This window comes from Aethalodelphis obliquidens, unplaced genomic scaffold, assembly GCF_003676395.1.
Source record: "Aethalodelphis obliquidens isolate GAN/ISIS:26980383/991018 unplaced genomic scaffold, ASM367639v1 scaffold5, whole genome shotgun sequence".
NCBI lineage: Eukaryota > Metazoa > Chordata > Mammalia > Artiodactyla > Delphinidae > Aethalodelphis > Aethalodelphis obliquidens.
In genome coordinates, this window is record NW_020837949.1 from 8,433,686 (window position 1) to 8,447,648 (window position 13,963).

The 13,963-nt window shown below is 37.1% G+C and overlaps 1 protein-coding gene and 1 pseudogene across 2 annotated transcripts in view; one reads left to right on the forward strand and one right to left on the reverse strand.

The window, feature by feature from the left end:
- The window catches only part of CNTNAP2 (contactin associated protein 2), a 2,044,831-nt gene that overhangs the window by 1,010,091 nt on the left and 1,020,777 nt on the right, over positions 1-13,963 (reverse strand). The gene's annotated exons all lie outside the window — the stretch shown is intronic.
- LOC113617973 (oxysterol-binding protein-related protein 1 pseudogene) lies at positions 413-2,686 on the forward strand (annotated as a pseudogene).

Below are 13,963 nucleotides of genomic sequence, written 5' to 3' on the forward strand. Positions count from 1 at the left end.
GAAAAATACAAAGATTTTGCTTTAAACAAGAAATCCATAGGAAGTTACAGAACCAGACACATGTAAGGAAGAAAAGAGGAGTAGTATTTATTCCAGAATACTGAGTGTGTAGAAGAGACAAATTATATTGTCCTTAACATAATCTGAACTTAGCAAAGAGAATGTCAGTAGAATGATGACCCTATGCTATTAAAGAGTTGAGTATTCCTTAATAAACTTGTCATTCAGAGAAGATATAATAGTAATAAAAATTTTGGAATCATTCTTTTTCACAAGAATGAATGGTAAAAGTAAAAATGTTGGGAGCCCCGGCCCAGGTGGGTGGGCGAGTGCCTGCGCCGGGGCAGCCCGGGGACGTCCGGGGACGCCAGGGAGGGAAGGAGGAGGGTGGCCCGACGAGATCCAGGGATGTGAGGAATTTTAAATTGGAACAGGAACAAGAAAAAAACAAAATTTTGTCAGAAGCACTGGCGACTCTAGCCACTGAACATCATGAATTAGAGCAGTCTCTGGTTAAAGGCTCCCCACCTCTCAGCATCCTTAGTGAGGACGAGTTCTATGATGCACTGTCAGATTCCGAGTCCGAACGGTCCCTGAGTAGATTGGAAGTAGTGACTGCGCACTGCTTTGAAGAGGAAGGAGAGCACCTGAGGAGTAGAAAGCACAGAATGTCCGAAGGAAAAGACTGTGGTGGTGGAGATGCTCTCTCCAATGGCATCAAAAAACACAGAACAAGCTTGCCCTCACCTATGTTTTCCAGAAATGACTTCAGCATCTGGAGCATCCTCAGAAAATGTATTGGAATGGAACTCTCCAAGATCACCATGCCAGTTATGTTTAACGAGCCTTTGAGCTTCCTCCAGCGGCTCACTGAATATATGGAGCATACGTACCTCATCCACAAGGCCAGTTCATTTGCTGATCCTGTGGAAAGGATGCAGTGTGTAGCTGCATTTGCTGTATCTGCTGTTGCTTCTCAGTGGGAACGCACTGGAAAGCCTTTCAACCCACTTCTGGGAGAGACTTATGAATTAGTTCGAGATGACCTTGGTTTCAGACTCATCTCTGAGCAGGTCAGCCATCACCCACCCATTAGTGCATTTCATGCTGAAGGATTAAACAATGATTTCATCTTTCATGGCTCAATCTATCCCAAACTGAAGTTCTGGGGGAAGAGCGTAGAAGCAGAACCCAAAGGAACCATCACGTTGGAGCTCCTTGAACACAATGAAGCATATACGTGGACAAATCCTACCTGCTGTGTACATAACATCATTGTGGGGAAGCTCTGGATTGAGCAGTACGGCAACGTGGAGATCACAAACCACAAGACTGCGGACAAATGTGTGTTGAATTTTAAGCCATGCGGCCTTTTTGGTAAGGAGTTACACAAAGTTGAAGGCTACATTCAAGATAAAAGCAAAAAGAAGCTCTGTGCCCTCTATGGGAAGTGGACAGAATGTTTGTACAGTGTTGACCCTGCCACATTTGATGCTTACAAAAAAAATGATAAGAAAAACACTGAAGAGAAGAAGAACAGCAAACAGATGAGCGCTTCTGAGGAGTCAGACGAAATGCCAATGCCAGATTCCGAGAGCGTGTTTGTCATTCCTGGGAGCGTTCTCCTGTGGCGAATAGCCCCGCGGCCTCCCAATTCGACCCAGATGTATAATTTTACTAGCTTTGCAATGGTTTTGAATGAAGTAGACAAGGAAATGGAGGGTGTGATTCCTAAGACAGACTGCAGGCTACGTCCTGACATCAGAGCCATGGAAAATGGGGAAATAGATCAAGCTAGTGAAGAAAAAAAGCGACTTGAGGAGAAACAAAGAGCGGCCCGCAAGAACAGGTCCAAGTTGGAGGAGGACTGGAAGACGAGGTGGTTCCATCAAGGCCCTAATCCCTACAGTGGAGCCCAGGACTGGCTTTACTCGGGCAGCTACTGGGACAGAAACTACTTCAATTTGCCTGACATTTATTAAAACATAGACAAGTTGGGGCATTTGGCTAATCTACAGATAAGACTTAAACCTGTGTTTTAAAATTTTCTTCTTTGATTTCTACTCATCTTTTGAAAAGAGAAAAAAATCCTCTCATGATAAGTTGCATTTCACCCAACAAAAGTAGGGCATAAGGTGGATACTGGTGATGAAAGTCTTTGGAAGAATGGGTAATTTTGCTATCCCGACATGCTTATTTGGAATACTGTTTTATCTAGCGGTATGGGAAACTGTTGGAGAATATGCTTTTTGATGGTTGCTGTTGCTGTATTCACTGAAGGTTTATACCTAAATGTAACTTTAGCTTTATGGAATTATATAGTAACCCAACTCAAGTTATTTTGAATATTTTTAGGCTGTCATGCTTGAATGTTTTAGATTTAACTTCGAAATGTTTGGAATTCTCCTATATGATGTTTATATGCTCAGATATAGAGGTTGTGCCACCGTGTAGAGACTGCATTGAGAAGACGGCTTTTCTTCTTACTAATCCTCTCAATTGTACCCCTTCCCGCCTCTCAAAAGAAAAACGATGCCTGAGTGTTCAGAGGAGAGATTCCTGATTTGAAAATTCTAAACTGGAAAAGGTATTTCGTTTGCTTATTTTAGTGCTCTGATTTTACTTTTACAATGTTCTAATGTCATTAGAATTAAAATGTTTGAGTTGTACATGTTTGAATTGAAAATAGGTATAAAACCTAGCAATTCACAAAAATACCCCAGAAATATAGATTTTAGTCACCATCATTACATAACGAGAAACCTTTTTTTTTTTTTTTTTTTTTTCTTTTTTTTTTTTTTTTTTTTTGCGGTACGCGGGCCTCTCACTGTTGTGGCCTCTCCCATTGCGGAGCACAGGCTCCGGACGCGCAGGCTCAGCGGCCATGGCTCACGGGCCCAGCCGCTCCGCGGCACGTGGGATCCTCCCGGACCAGGGCACGAACCCGTGTCCCCTGCATCGGCAGGCGGACTCTCAACCGCTGCGCCACCAGGGAAGCCCGAGAAACCTTTTTAAATGCTTCAACTCCCAGTGGCAAATGCCACCAGAGAAATTCAGTTGTACTCATGTATTATAAGTATCAGACTATATAAAAGGAGGTCTTGTGCATTTCAAGTTTGCAAGGCACCTGTGTACTTAAGATACGTATGGAGACCTACTTGTACAGTAGCTTTGCCCCTTTAATTGGGGTACATTAATCTTACGGTATTTATCTACCCAACCCCAGACTGAGATATTGCTCCAGGGGGCCTTAGGTAGCTGCCAGTAAGTTATTTTAATGGCTGTCTTGAAGTTAACAAGTGTTATAATGAAATAATCTACCTGATGCTAAATAAAGGCTTTAGAATGTTCCAAAAAAAAAAAAAAAAAAGTAAAAATGTTGGAGTAGGATAAAAAAAACCAGGACACTGAAGGTTAAGCAATGAAGTTGATTGCATTGTAAGGAGGAGGCAGTCAATGAAGGCAGGTACTCATGCAGCAATTAAAAAACCAGAAAATCAAGTAAATTCAAATCAAGAGGATGCTTGGCAATTCTGCATAGTGAGAGGAAATAAACACATGAGGAACTCACTTTTTATATGTTCTGTTTTATAAAGGTATGACAGATCAGGCTTGCTGGATTTAACAAAGAAAAGTACAGACCAAGTTTTTAAATTGCATAGGACAAACTTAGACAAAAGCATTGTTCACTGTTGATCTGAAATTCAAATCTAACTGGGCATCCGGTATTTTGTCCGGCAGTTCTAAATCAGACTCACTGAGATTTCATCCTCTTAATCATTTTCAACCTGAAAGAAAAGTTGCAAAGGGCAACAGAGGGCAACAAAAATTCAGACACATTGGAATAAGAAAAACGATGAAATGATTTTCTATGAAGAGACATAGAGTTTTATCTCGGATTGGACCAGAGACTCCATTGCTCTGATATAAAGAGCTTAGTGCCCGAATTCCAAAGATGAGAAAGTTACGTTTGTCCTTTGCCCTTAAAGGGAGAGGCCTACCCGACAGGAGAGAACTGTGTGTAAAGATTGATTTGCTTCATCCTTGTACTTTGAAGCAATATCTGTTCCTAATTATTCAGTCAGGTCTCAATAGCTCAGGACAAACTTGATGGTATCTAAGTACAGATGTGATCCTGCTTGAAAGGTCTGGTCATCACCTCTGCATTAAGATGTTTACTCAGCAACAGGTACAAAGATTGAGCAATTTACTTTTGCAAAATTTAGAAAACAAAAGACACCAAAATAAAAGTTGCACCTCTCTCTTCTCCCTGCACAAAAGTAAGTAAGTAGATGAACAAAGATTGTGATACCCAAAAATCTGTGTTTAAATGAGATGAATCATAATGTGGGAATAATGTCCCTCTGCACAGAATTTTAAATCTATATCTCTGGTATTTGTTTTCTTTTACAAATATTTAATTCAACAAAGATATGTTAGGACAGTAGACATGATGTGGATAGTTTGCTGCTGGCCAAACTGAGCATCAGCTAAGACGTATTCAACGCAACAGCTCGGTAACCACAGTGGAGATGCCTTGTACTAGAGAGGTGATCTACATCTTAGGGGGCTCAAGCCCCGCAGAGGATGCCAGCGCTCGGAGCTGAGTCGAATGGAGGGAATATGGAATTAGTCACTAATTAAATTAATGGTTTACTCCACAGTTGGAAGGGAAAATGCCTGGGGCTTGGGAGAGAAGATAGAGAAATCACCATATTTCCTTTACACAGGTAAAGTGTAATGGCCTTATTTGTTGACATCTTACTCTGTGACAAGTTTATTCATCTACATGATGATATAAAATGAGTACTACTATTGTTCTCATTTTATAGATGAGGCACAGAAAGTTTATGCAGCTTTTCCAAAAATGATTTGGCTAGGGAATGGCAGGGATGAAATAAAAAGGGTTTCGGACATGGAGCTCACACCTGCCATATTGCCACATACTCTACTGTGGAAAATGCCTTCAATTACTGAAAAGAGAATGGGAGTATCTATAAAATGTATGATATTGTTGTAGTTTCATAGACAGTGATGTCTCATTAATGGTTTGGGGTTTACAACATATTTTGTTCTGTTTGATTAACTTCTAGAAACAGCAATAAAACCCTTAAACATTTATTAAGCAAAATTCATTAGCCATATTGTATTATCCATTGTAAACATAACCATTTTTTGCAGGCAGTCTCTATGTCCACAACGTTCAGGTGTTATTGATGTTAAGTTTGTATGCACTATCATGAATATCAATGAGGTGGCCAAATGTTGAGATGCCAACTCAACAGATGTAAAAAAGCACTTTCATGATATTTTCATCGATGTAGAGAACCAATGCGGAGTATTCCATCTACTGACTACCAGATTCTTTGATAAATTCTTAAGAAAATTCCTTATCTATAAAATTACCTGCATTCTCACTTCTTTTTTTCCTTCTTTGAGTTGGATGGTGAATGGCTTGTCCATTTCCTTGCATATTCAACTGCATTGAATTATAACCATTCTTAAGGATAGTTGCTCTAAATCTCTTGTGGTTCACCCTGAGGCAAGACTTAACAGTAAATATTGAAACAGTAAATAATAAGAGCAAGGCTTAAAAGTAACTCTTCTGCTTTAAAGCATAGCAACATAGTCGACTGGATGAAACTTTTCCAGCATTTGTTATTAACTTACAGGATGTTAATGGTTGAATCCGTATCTGGGAACAGAGGAAGGAGGAACAAAAGGGAATGTCTGAGCCTGTATTTGCCTATGTTTACTGGGAAATAAATAACAGATAGGACTAAATCTCAGAGATCTAATGTCATATACAGAAGCTATATTGGGCACAGACAATTAGAGATGAAACGTATTCTCAATGTTAAAATTAAGCAGAGGAGTTTGCTAACATTTATTGATCCTGATGCAAAAAAAAAAAAAATTGATGGCATTTCATTCAAACCAACAGGAAAGCTGCTTCCTGCTTCATAAGGATTAAGGTGACTGTTAAGAAAGAATTAAGGCAACTAGGGAATATGCCTGCAGGAGTCTGTGTGTTTGTGTGTCTCTGTCTATGGGAATGAAACTTTGATTTATGTATTGCGTGAAAGTCAAAATCTAGTGTTTACTACTCTTTCATCAGCACTCCCCCATGGAGTTTAGGTTTCTAGACTTTATATTAACTTTTTATTGATTTTTAAAGCAAGTTGAGTGTTTACAACCTGACTAAATGTGTTTGTGCAGGACTGTCTTAACGGACACGGATAATCATAACTCATATACTTATTTTTAAAGTGTTCAATGTTTCTGCTTTAGTAAGAGTTTATAGGGATGTATATCTGACAAATCTTCTACCATTATTTTATTGTACAAATTTACTTGCACCGTCTTATTTACTTACATAGCAGTAGCCATAGTTACACATAAGAATGCCCACAGCTGACTCAACCAATATTCACAGATTTTGCTCCTTGCCAGTCTGTAATAGGAACTGCTGATGCACAAGTAAACAGACAACAAGGCCTTAAGGAACTTGCGCTCTACTGGAAAGACAGACATTCAAATAAGCATTTATAATACAAATTGAAATGAGCTGCCCTGGGGTTGTATATCAGATGCATTTGAGAGCACAGGGAGAAGGAAAGTCTTCCCACCCAGGGAAGTTAGGAAACCCTTCAAAGGGGAGCTAGCTAGCAGTTAAACTAGTTAGAGAAGACAGTACTCTGAGCATGTGCAGGAATAACTATAAAGAGTTATTGCTAGGATAGAATTGAAGAGGTGAAGACCAGAGGAAGTGGCATAATATGAGGCTAGTAGAGGCAGGAAAAAACCAAATTACAATGTTATTTGACAATCCAAAGGGTGTGGATTTTACCTTAAAGAATTTTAGGAATGGCAATCACAGGGTGAGATTTACAGTTAGATCAGTATGTGAGACAGACAAGGGAGAGCTGATTTAGGACACTGGTGGTGAGGATTTTAGGAAGCTGCGTTGGAAGAAGTGAGTAATTATTTGAATGTGGGAGATAGGGGAATATAAGAACTATAACTTGAGTTCCAGGTTTCTTGTATCAAATGAAAATAATGCAGTAGGCGAAATCGTTGACAGTGCCCCAACTCCAGGCAAAAGAAAATAAGTCTGTTTCTAGGAAAAGCATACCCAGTTTAGATAATCAAGATTCTCACGGGTTAAAGTTAAAACAACTCACAGTCAAAACGTCACCAAAGGATGCCATATTGAATAAGAGTCAGTAAAAACAAGAAGCAAAATTGATAGACTCCAATGACACAGGAATTATCAGACACAGACTATTAAGTATATGAAATGTTTAAAGAATAGAAGAAATCTTTTTAAAAAACACTGAGCAAGTGTTTGTATGAGATCATGGTCTTCTATATATAAAAATATAGGAAGAACTAAATATGGATATAAATGTATGTATATCTACCTACATATCTACTTACCCAGCTACCTACCTATGTACACCTATACATGTTTTCCATGACTCTGTCCACTGAGGGGACCTGGGAACAGCAACACCACAATAGTAATGAGTACATCTAGTACGCAGATGATGGCTTCTAAAATCATTTTCCACCAAAAGGAACACAGATCCCTGAAGAAAAGGCTGATTCTAGTCTGGGGCAGATAAAGTAGAAGATGATCTTGAAACATCTGTTTAGAGCAGAAAGCAGGAAAATGCTCAAAAAAAGAATGGGTCCATGATAAAAGGGAACAGACACCAGCTTAAAGGGCTCCCATGGGCCAGATCTGGGACAACTTGAACATCATTTAAAAAACAGAAGGAGCAATGGATTTTAACTTATTAAATCAAATAGGAAACCATTAATCTATACCGATAAAAGTAAATAAATAAGTGGAAGATTTTATTAGGTGAGGACATTTGCATGTTTCAAAGAACCTTCACAAAAATACTTATTAATTATAAATGAAAAAAAGTGAATTACAAAGGAAAAAATCTTTCCACTTTGGAGAAGCCTGGCAAGACACCACCTTAATCAAATGATCAAAATCATGGGATGATTTGAAACTGTGCATCACAAAACCAACACAGCATCTCTATAGTGCTACTCCTGCCAAAGATGCATAACTTGAACCAAATCATGAGGAAACACAAGATGAAGTCAAACTGGGGGGAATTCTACAAAATACGTGGCCACTAACCTTTAAAATGGCAAAGCCCTGAAAGTTAAGGAAAGACTGAGGAAATCTTCCAGATGGAAAGAAACCAAGGATGAATGAAGGTAAATGCTGTGTGTAACTCTGGACTAGATCCTTTTGCTTGAAAGGGCGTTACTGGGACAACTGGTGAAACTCGAATGTGATCTGAGGATTAGAAGGAAGAATAAAATAATGAAGTAATAAAATAATATTAATTTCCTGATTTTAATGGTTGTATTGTGGTTATGTAGGAGAATGTACTTGTTTGTGGAAAGAAGACACCAACATATTTGGGGTGATGGGATATTAGGTTGCTTTCAAATGACTCAGGAAAAAAATTCACTCTTCTGTATTCTGTAAGCTTGAAATTGTTTTAAAATGAAATAACTGAAACATTAATTCGATCTCTTACTGAGTATTTTTTACTCTGGAGATTTCTCATAGTATTTACCATGCTAATTTGTGTTTTGCATTTCTAAGAAAGAAATAAAATATGCAGTATTTCCTACAGATTTTTTGAACAAAGCATCTCCTGGAAACAGGTATTTAAAGACAATCTTTTCATTAAAAAATTATAAAGAAATGTAATAAATATACCAAATTCTACGTGAATATAGCAACTAATTACTATTATGTAAATAGTAGTAAATGTGATCAGGACTGACAGTTACTTCATCAAAACAGTTGATTAAAGAAGGAAATTTTTTTTTTAACTTTATTGAAGTATAGTTGAATGACAAGGTTGTGTAATTTCTGCTGTATAGCAAAGTGACTCAGTTATAAATATACTATTTTTCATATTCTTTTCCATTATGGTTTATCACAGGATATTGAATATGGTTCCCTGTGATATACAGTAGGACCTTGTTGTTTATCCATCTTATATATAATAGTTTACATCTGCTAATCCCAAACTCCCAATCCTTCCCTCCCACTTAGCAACCACAAGTCTGTTCTCTGTATCTGTGAGTCTGTTTTTGTTTTGTAGATATGTTCGCTATTGTCATACTTTAGATTCCACATAAAAGTGATATAATTTGGTATTCGTCTTTCTCTTTCTGACTTACTTTGCTTAGCATGATAATGTCTAGGTGCATCCATGTTGCTGCAATGGCATTATTTCATTTTTTGTTATAGCTGAGTGAGTAGTATTCCATTGTATGCATATATGTGTGTGTGTGTATACATGTATATATATACATGTATATACACACCACCTCTTCTTTATCCATCTGTCGATGAACATTTACATTGTTTCCGTGTCATGACTATTGTAAATAGTGCTGCTATGAACATAGGGGCCCATGTATCTTTTTGAATTATAGTTTTGCCTGGATATATGCCCAGGAGTGGGATTGCTGGATCATATGGCAACTCTATTTTTAGTTTTTTGAAGAACCTCCTTACTGTTTTCCACAATGGCTGTACCAATTTACATTCCCACCAACAGTGTAAGAGGGTTCCCTTTTCTCCCCACCTTTCCAGCATTTATTATTTGCAGATTTTTAATGATGGCCATTCTGACTGGTGTGAGGTAGTACTTCACTGTTGTTTTGATTTGCATTCCTCTAATAATTAGTGATGATGAGCATCTTTTCATGCGCTTATTGTGCATCTGTACATCTTCTTTGGAGAAATGTCTATTTAGGTCTTCTGCTCATTTTTCAATTGGGTTGTTTGTGGTGGTGGTGGTGTTATTGAATTGTAGGAGCTGTTTGTATATTTTGGAAATTAAGCCCTTGTTGGTTGCATCATTTGTAAATATTTCATCCCAGTCTGTAGGTTGTCTTTTTGTTTTTTGTTTCCTTTGCTGTGCAAAAGCTGATATGTTTGATTAGGTCCATTTGTTTATTTTTGCTTTTATTTCTATTGCATTGGGAGACTGACCTAAGAAAACATTGGTATGACTTATGCCAGAGAAAGTTTGACCTATATTCTTTTTCTTTCACAGTACGTGGGCCTCTCACTGTTGTGGCCTCTCCTGTTGCGGAGCACAGGCTCCAGATGCGCAGGCTCAGTGGCCATGGCTCACGGGCCTAGCCACTCCGTGGCATGTGGGATCTTCTCGGACCGGGACACGAACCCGTGTCCCCTGCATTGGCAGGCGGACTCTCAACCACTGCGCTACCAGGGAAGCCCCCTATATTCTTTTATAGGAGTTTTATGGTGTCTTGTCTTATATTTAAGTCTTTAAGATATTTTGAGTTTATTTTTGTATGGTGTGAGGGTGTTTTCTAACTTCATTGATTTTCATGTGGCTGTCCAGTTTTCTCAACACCACTTGCTGAAGAGACTATATTTTCCCCATTGTATATTCATGCCTCCTTTGTCAAAGATTAGTTGTCCATAGGTGTGTGGGTTATTTCTGGGCTTTCCATTTTGTTCTGTTGATCTGTGTATCTGTTTCTGTGCCAGTACCATGCTGTTTTGATTACTGTAGCTTTGTAGTATTGTGTGATGTCTGGGAGGGTTTTGCTTCCTGCTTTGTTCTTTTTCCTCAGGATTCCTTTGGCAATTCTGGGTCTTTTATTGTTCCATATAAATTTTAGGACTGTTCTAGTTCTGTGAAAAATGTCATGGGTAATTTGATAGGGATCTCATTAAATCTGTAGATTGCTTTGGGGAGTATAGCCATTTTAACGATTTTGATTCTTCCAATCCAAGAGCATGGAATATCTTTCCATTTCTTTGACTCATCTTTAATTTCCTTTATTAATGTTTTATAGTTCTCAGCATATAAGTCTTTCACCTTCTTGGTCAGGTTTACTCCTAAGTATTTTATATTTTTAAATGTAATTTTAAAAGGTATTGTTTTTTTACATTCCCTTTCTGATATTTCATTGTTAATGTAATACAGAAATGTAACTAATTTCTATATGTTAATGTTGTATCTTGCTACCTTGCTGACTTTATCAGTTCTAGTAATTTTTGTGCGGAGTTTTAGGGTTTTCTATATATAGTATCATGTCGTCTGGAAATAATGACAATTTTCCCTCTTCCTTACCAGTTTGAATATCTTTTACTTCTTCTTCTTGTCTGATTGCTGTGGCTAAGACTTCCAGTACTATGTTGAAGAGAAGTGGTGAGAGTGACCATCCTTGTCTTGGTCCAGATTTTATTGGGAAGGCTTTCAGCTTTTCACCATTGGGTATTATATTGGCTGTGGGTTTGTTGTAAATAGCTTTTATTATGTTGAGATATGTTCCCTCTATACCTACTTTTGTAAGGGTTTTTATCATGAATCGATGTTAAACATATAGAGATATGTTCCCTCTATACCTACTTTTGTAAGGGTTTTTATCATGAATCGATGTTAAACTTTTTTTTTGCATCTATTGAGATGATCATCTGGTTTTTGTCTTTTGTTGATGTGGTGTATCACATTGATCTTGCATATGTTGAACTATCCTTGTGACCCTGCAATGAATCCAACTTGGACATGGTGTATGATCTTTTTTATGTGTTGTTGGAGTTGGTTTGCTAATATTTGTTGAGAATTTTTGCATCTATATTCATCAGAGATATTGGCCTGTAATTTTCTTTTCTGGTAGTGTCTTTGTCTGGTTTTGGTATCAGGGTGATGGTGGCTTAATAGAATGTCTTTGGGAATCTTCCCTCCTCTTCAGTCTTTTGGAAGAGTTTGAGATGGATCAGTATAAGTTCTTCTTTGGAGGTTTGGTAGAATTCATCTGTGAAGCCATCTAGTCCTGGACTTTTGTTTGTAGGTTTTTTTTTTTATTATTACAGAATACTATTTCACTTCTGGTGATTGATCTGTTCAAGTCATCTATTTCTTCTTGATTCTGTTTTGGTGGGCTGTATGTTTGTAGAAAGTTGTCCATTTCTTCTAGGTTGTCAAGTTGGCATATAATTGTTCATAGTATTTTCTTTTTTTTTTTTTTTTGTATTTCTGTGGTATCAGTTGTGATTTCTCTTCTTTAATTTCTTAATTTGTTTATTTGGGTCTTCTCTCTTTTCTTCTTGGTGAGCCTGTCCAGAGGTTTATCAATTTTGTTCACCCTTTCAAAGAACCAGCTCTTGGTTTTACTGATTTTTTTTCTATTTTTTAAATCTCTATTTCCTCTCTGATCTTTATTATCCCCTTCCTTCTACTGACTTTAGGTTTTGTTTGTTCTTTTTCTAATTCTTTTGGTGGTGGGTCAGATTGCTTATTTGAGATTTTTCTTGTTTCTTAAAGGAGGACTGTATCACTATGAACTTCCCTCTAGGAACTGCTTTTACTGCATCCCATAGATTTTGTATGATTGTGTTTTCATTGTCATTTGCCTCAATGTATTTTTAAAATTTCTTCTTTGATTTCATCATTGACCCATTGGTGTTTTAGTGGCATGTTGTTTAGTCTCCATATAATTGTTTTTTTCTTGTTTCTTTTTCTGTGGCTGATTTCTAGTTTCATGCTGTAGTGGTCAGAAAAGATGCTTGAAATAATTTCTATACTCTTAAATTTGTTGAGGCTTGTTTTATGCCCTAGGACGTGGCCAGTCCTAGAGAATGTTGCATGTGCACTTGAAAAGAATGTGTATTCTGCTGTTTTGGGGATGTACTGTCCTGAAAATATCAATTAAGTCTAACTGTTCTCTTGTATCATTTAGGATCTCTGATGCCTCACTGATTTTCTGTCTCAAAGATCCATTCACAGATATGAGTGGGATGTTAAATTCTCCTAGTATTATTGTATTCCTATCAATTTCTCCCTTTATGTCTGTTAGGAAGGAAATTATTTTAAAGTTATACATATATTAAATATTTTTTAACTTTAAAACATACAAATTTTCAGTAATTCACAAATATTTTTATATAGGGCACTTTTTTCCTTCTCTCTCTCTCTTTTTTCTTTTTGAATGGGGGTCTACTAATTGGATCTATGCATAATCTTTTAAAAATAAATTATATGTGTGTGAGTGTGTGTAATAAATTTTTTAGAATGAAATAGGTAATCATCAGGTTGCTCTCTTTCTTACTATTTTTAATGCCTTTTTGATCAATATTTTGCAGTTGCCTCACTACAATAATTTGAGATAAAAATTTTAGTAATTTTTCACTGGGAGTCTTTACAAATCATTAAAGTACGTTTTCATGGAATATGTTTTCTCTATATATAACATTTTATAGGATTATGTACAATTTAATTAAATTGTAACATTAATTTAGCAAGTCAAGATGCGGTAAAATGTTAAGAGAACAAATGTTGCAGAGTTTTGGTAAGCAGTTCAGTTAGTGGAAGCAGCAGCTTTGCCAGATGACTAGGGAGCAGTCTGTGAGTCAAATATTCATTGTCATGGACACAGGCAGCCAACTTTATGAAAGGAATAGGAAATGTTTGTTAATCCAGGCAAAAAGGTCGTCAGATGTTTTCTCTAGGGTAGGACTCCGGGTTATTTTGTTCTCTTCCTCTCTGCATTTTTCATCTTGTTTGTTTATAAAGATACTCCACTGATTTTATAACGGAAAGCATCTCTGAAAATATAATGAGTCTTATTGAAGGAATATATAAACCTACTTTTAACTTTGTTCATTTTCTTTGGTCAGAAGCAATCTGAGAGGCCAAATTTCCAGCCATAGACTGGATCACAACACAGCCTATCTGATTTGTTCATAAATATAGAAACATCAGGCTATTCTTAATTCTGAATTTTGAGAATATTACCACTGAAACAGCGTAGCCACATGGCATGCTTTGGTTTGCTTGCCAGTTACAGATCATATAGCAGTCGAGATAATTTCAACTGGTGCTCTTCAGAGAAACAAAAACATGAAAGCTGAAGTCCTTTTGACATTTTGAAT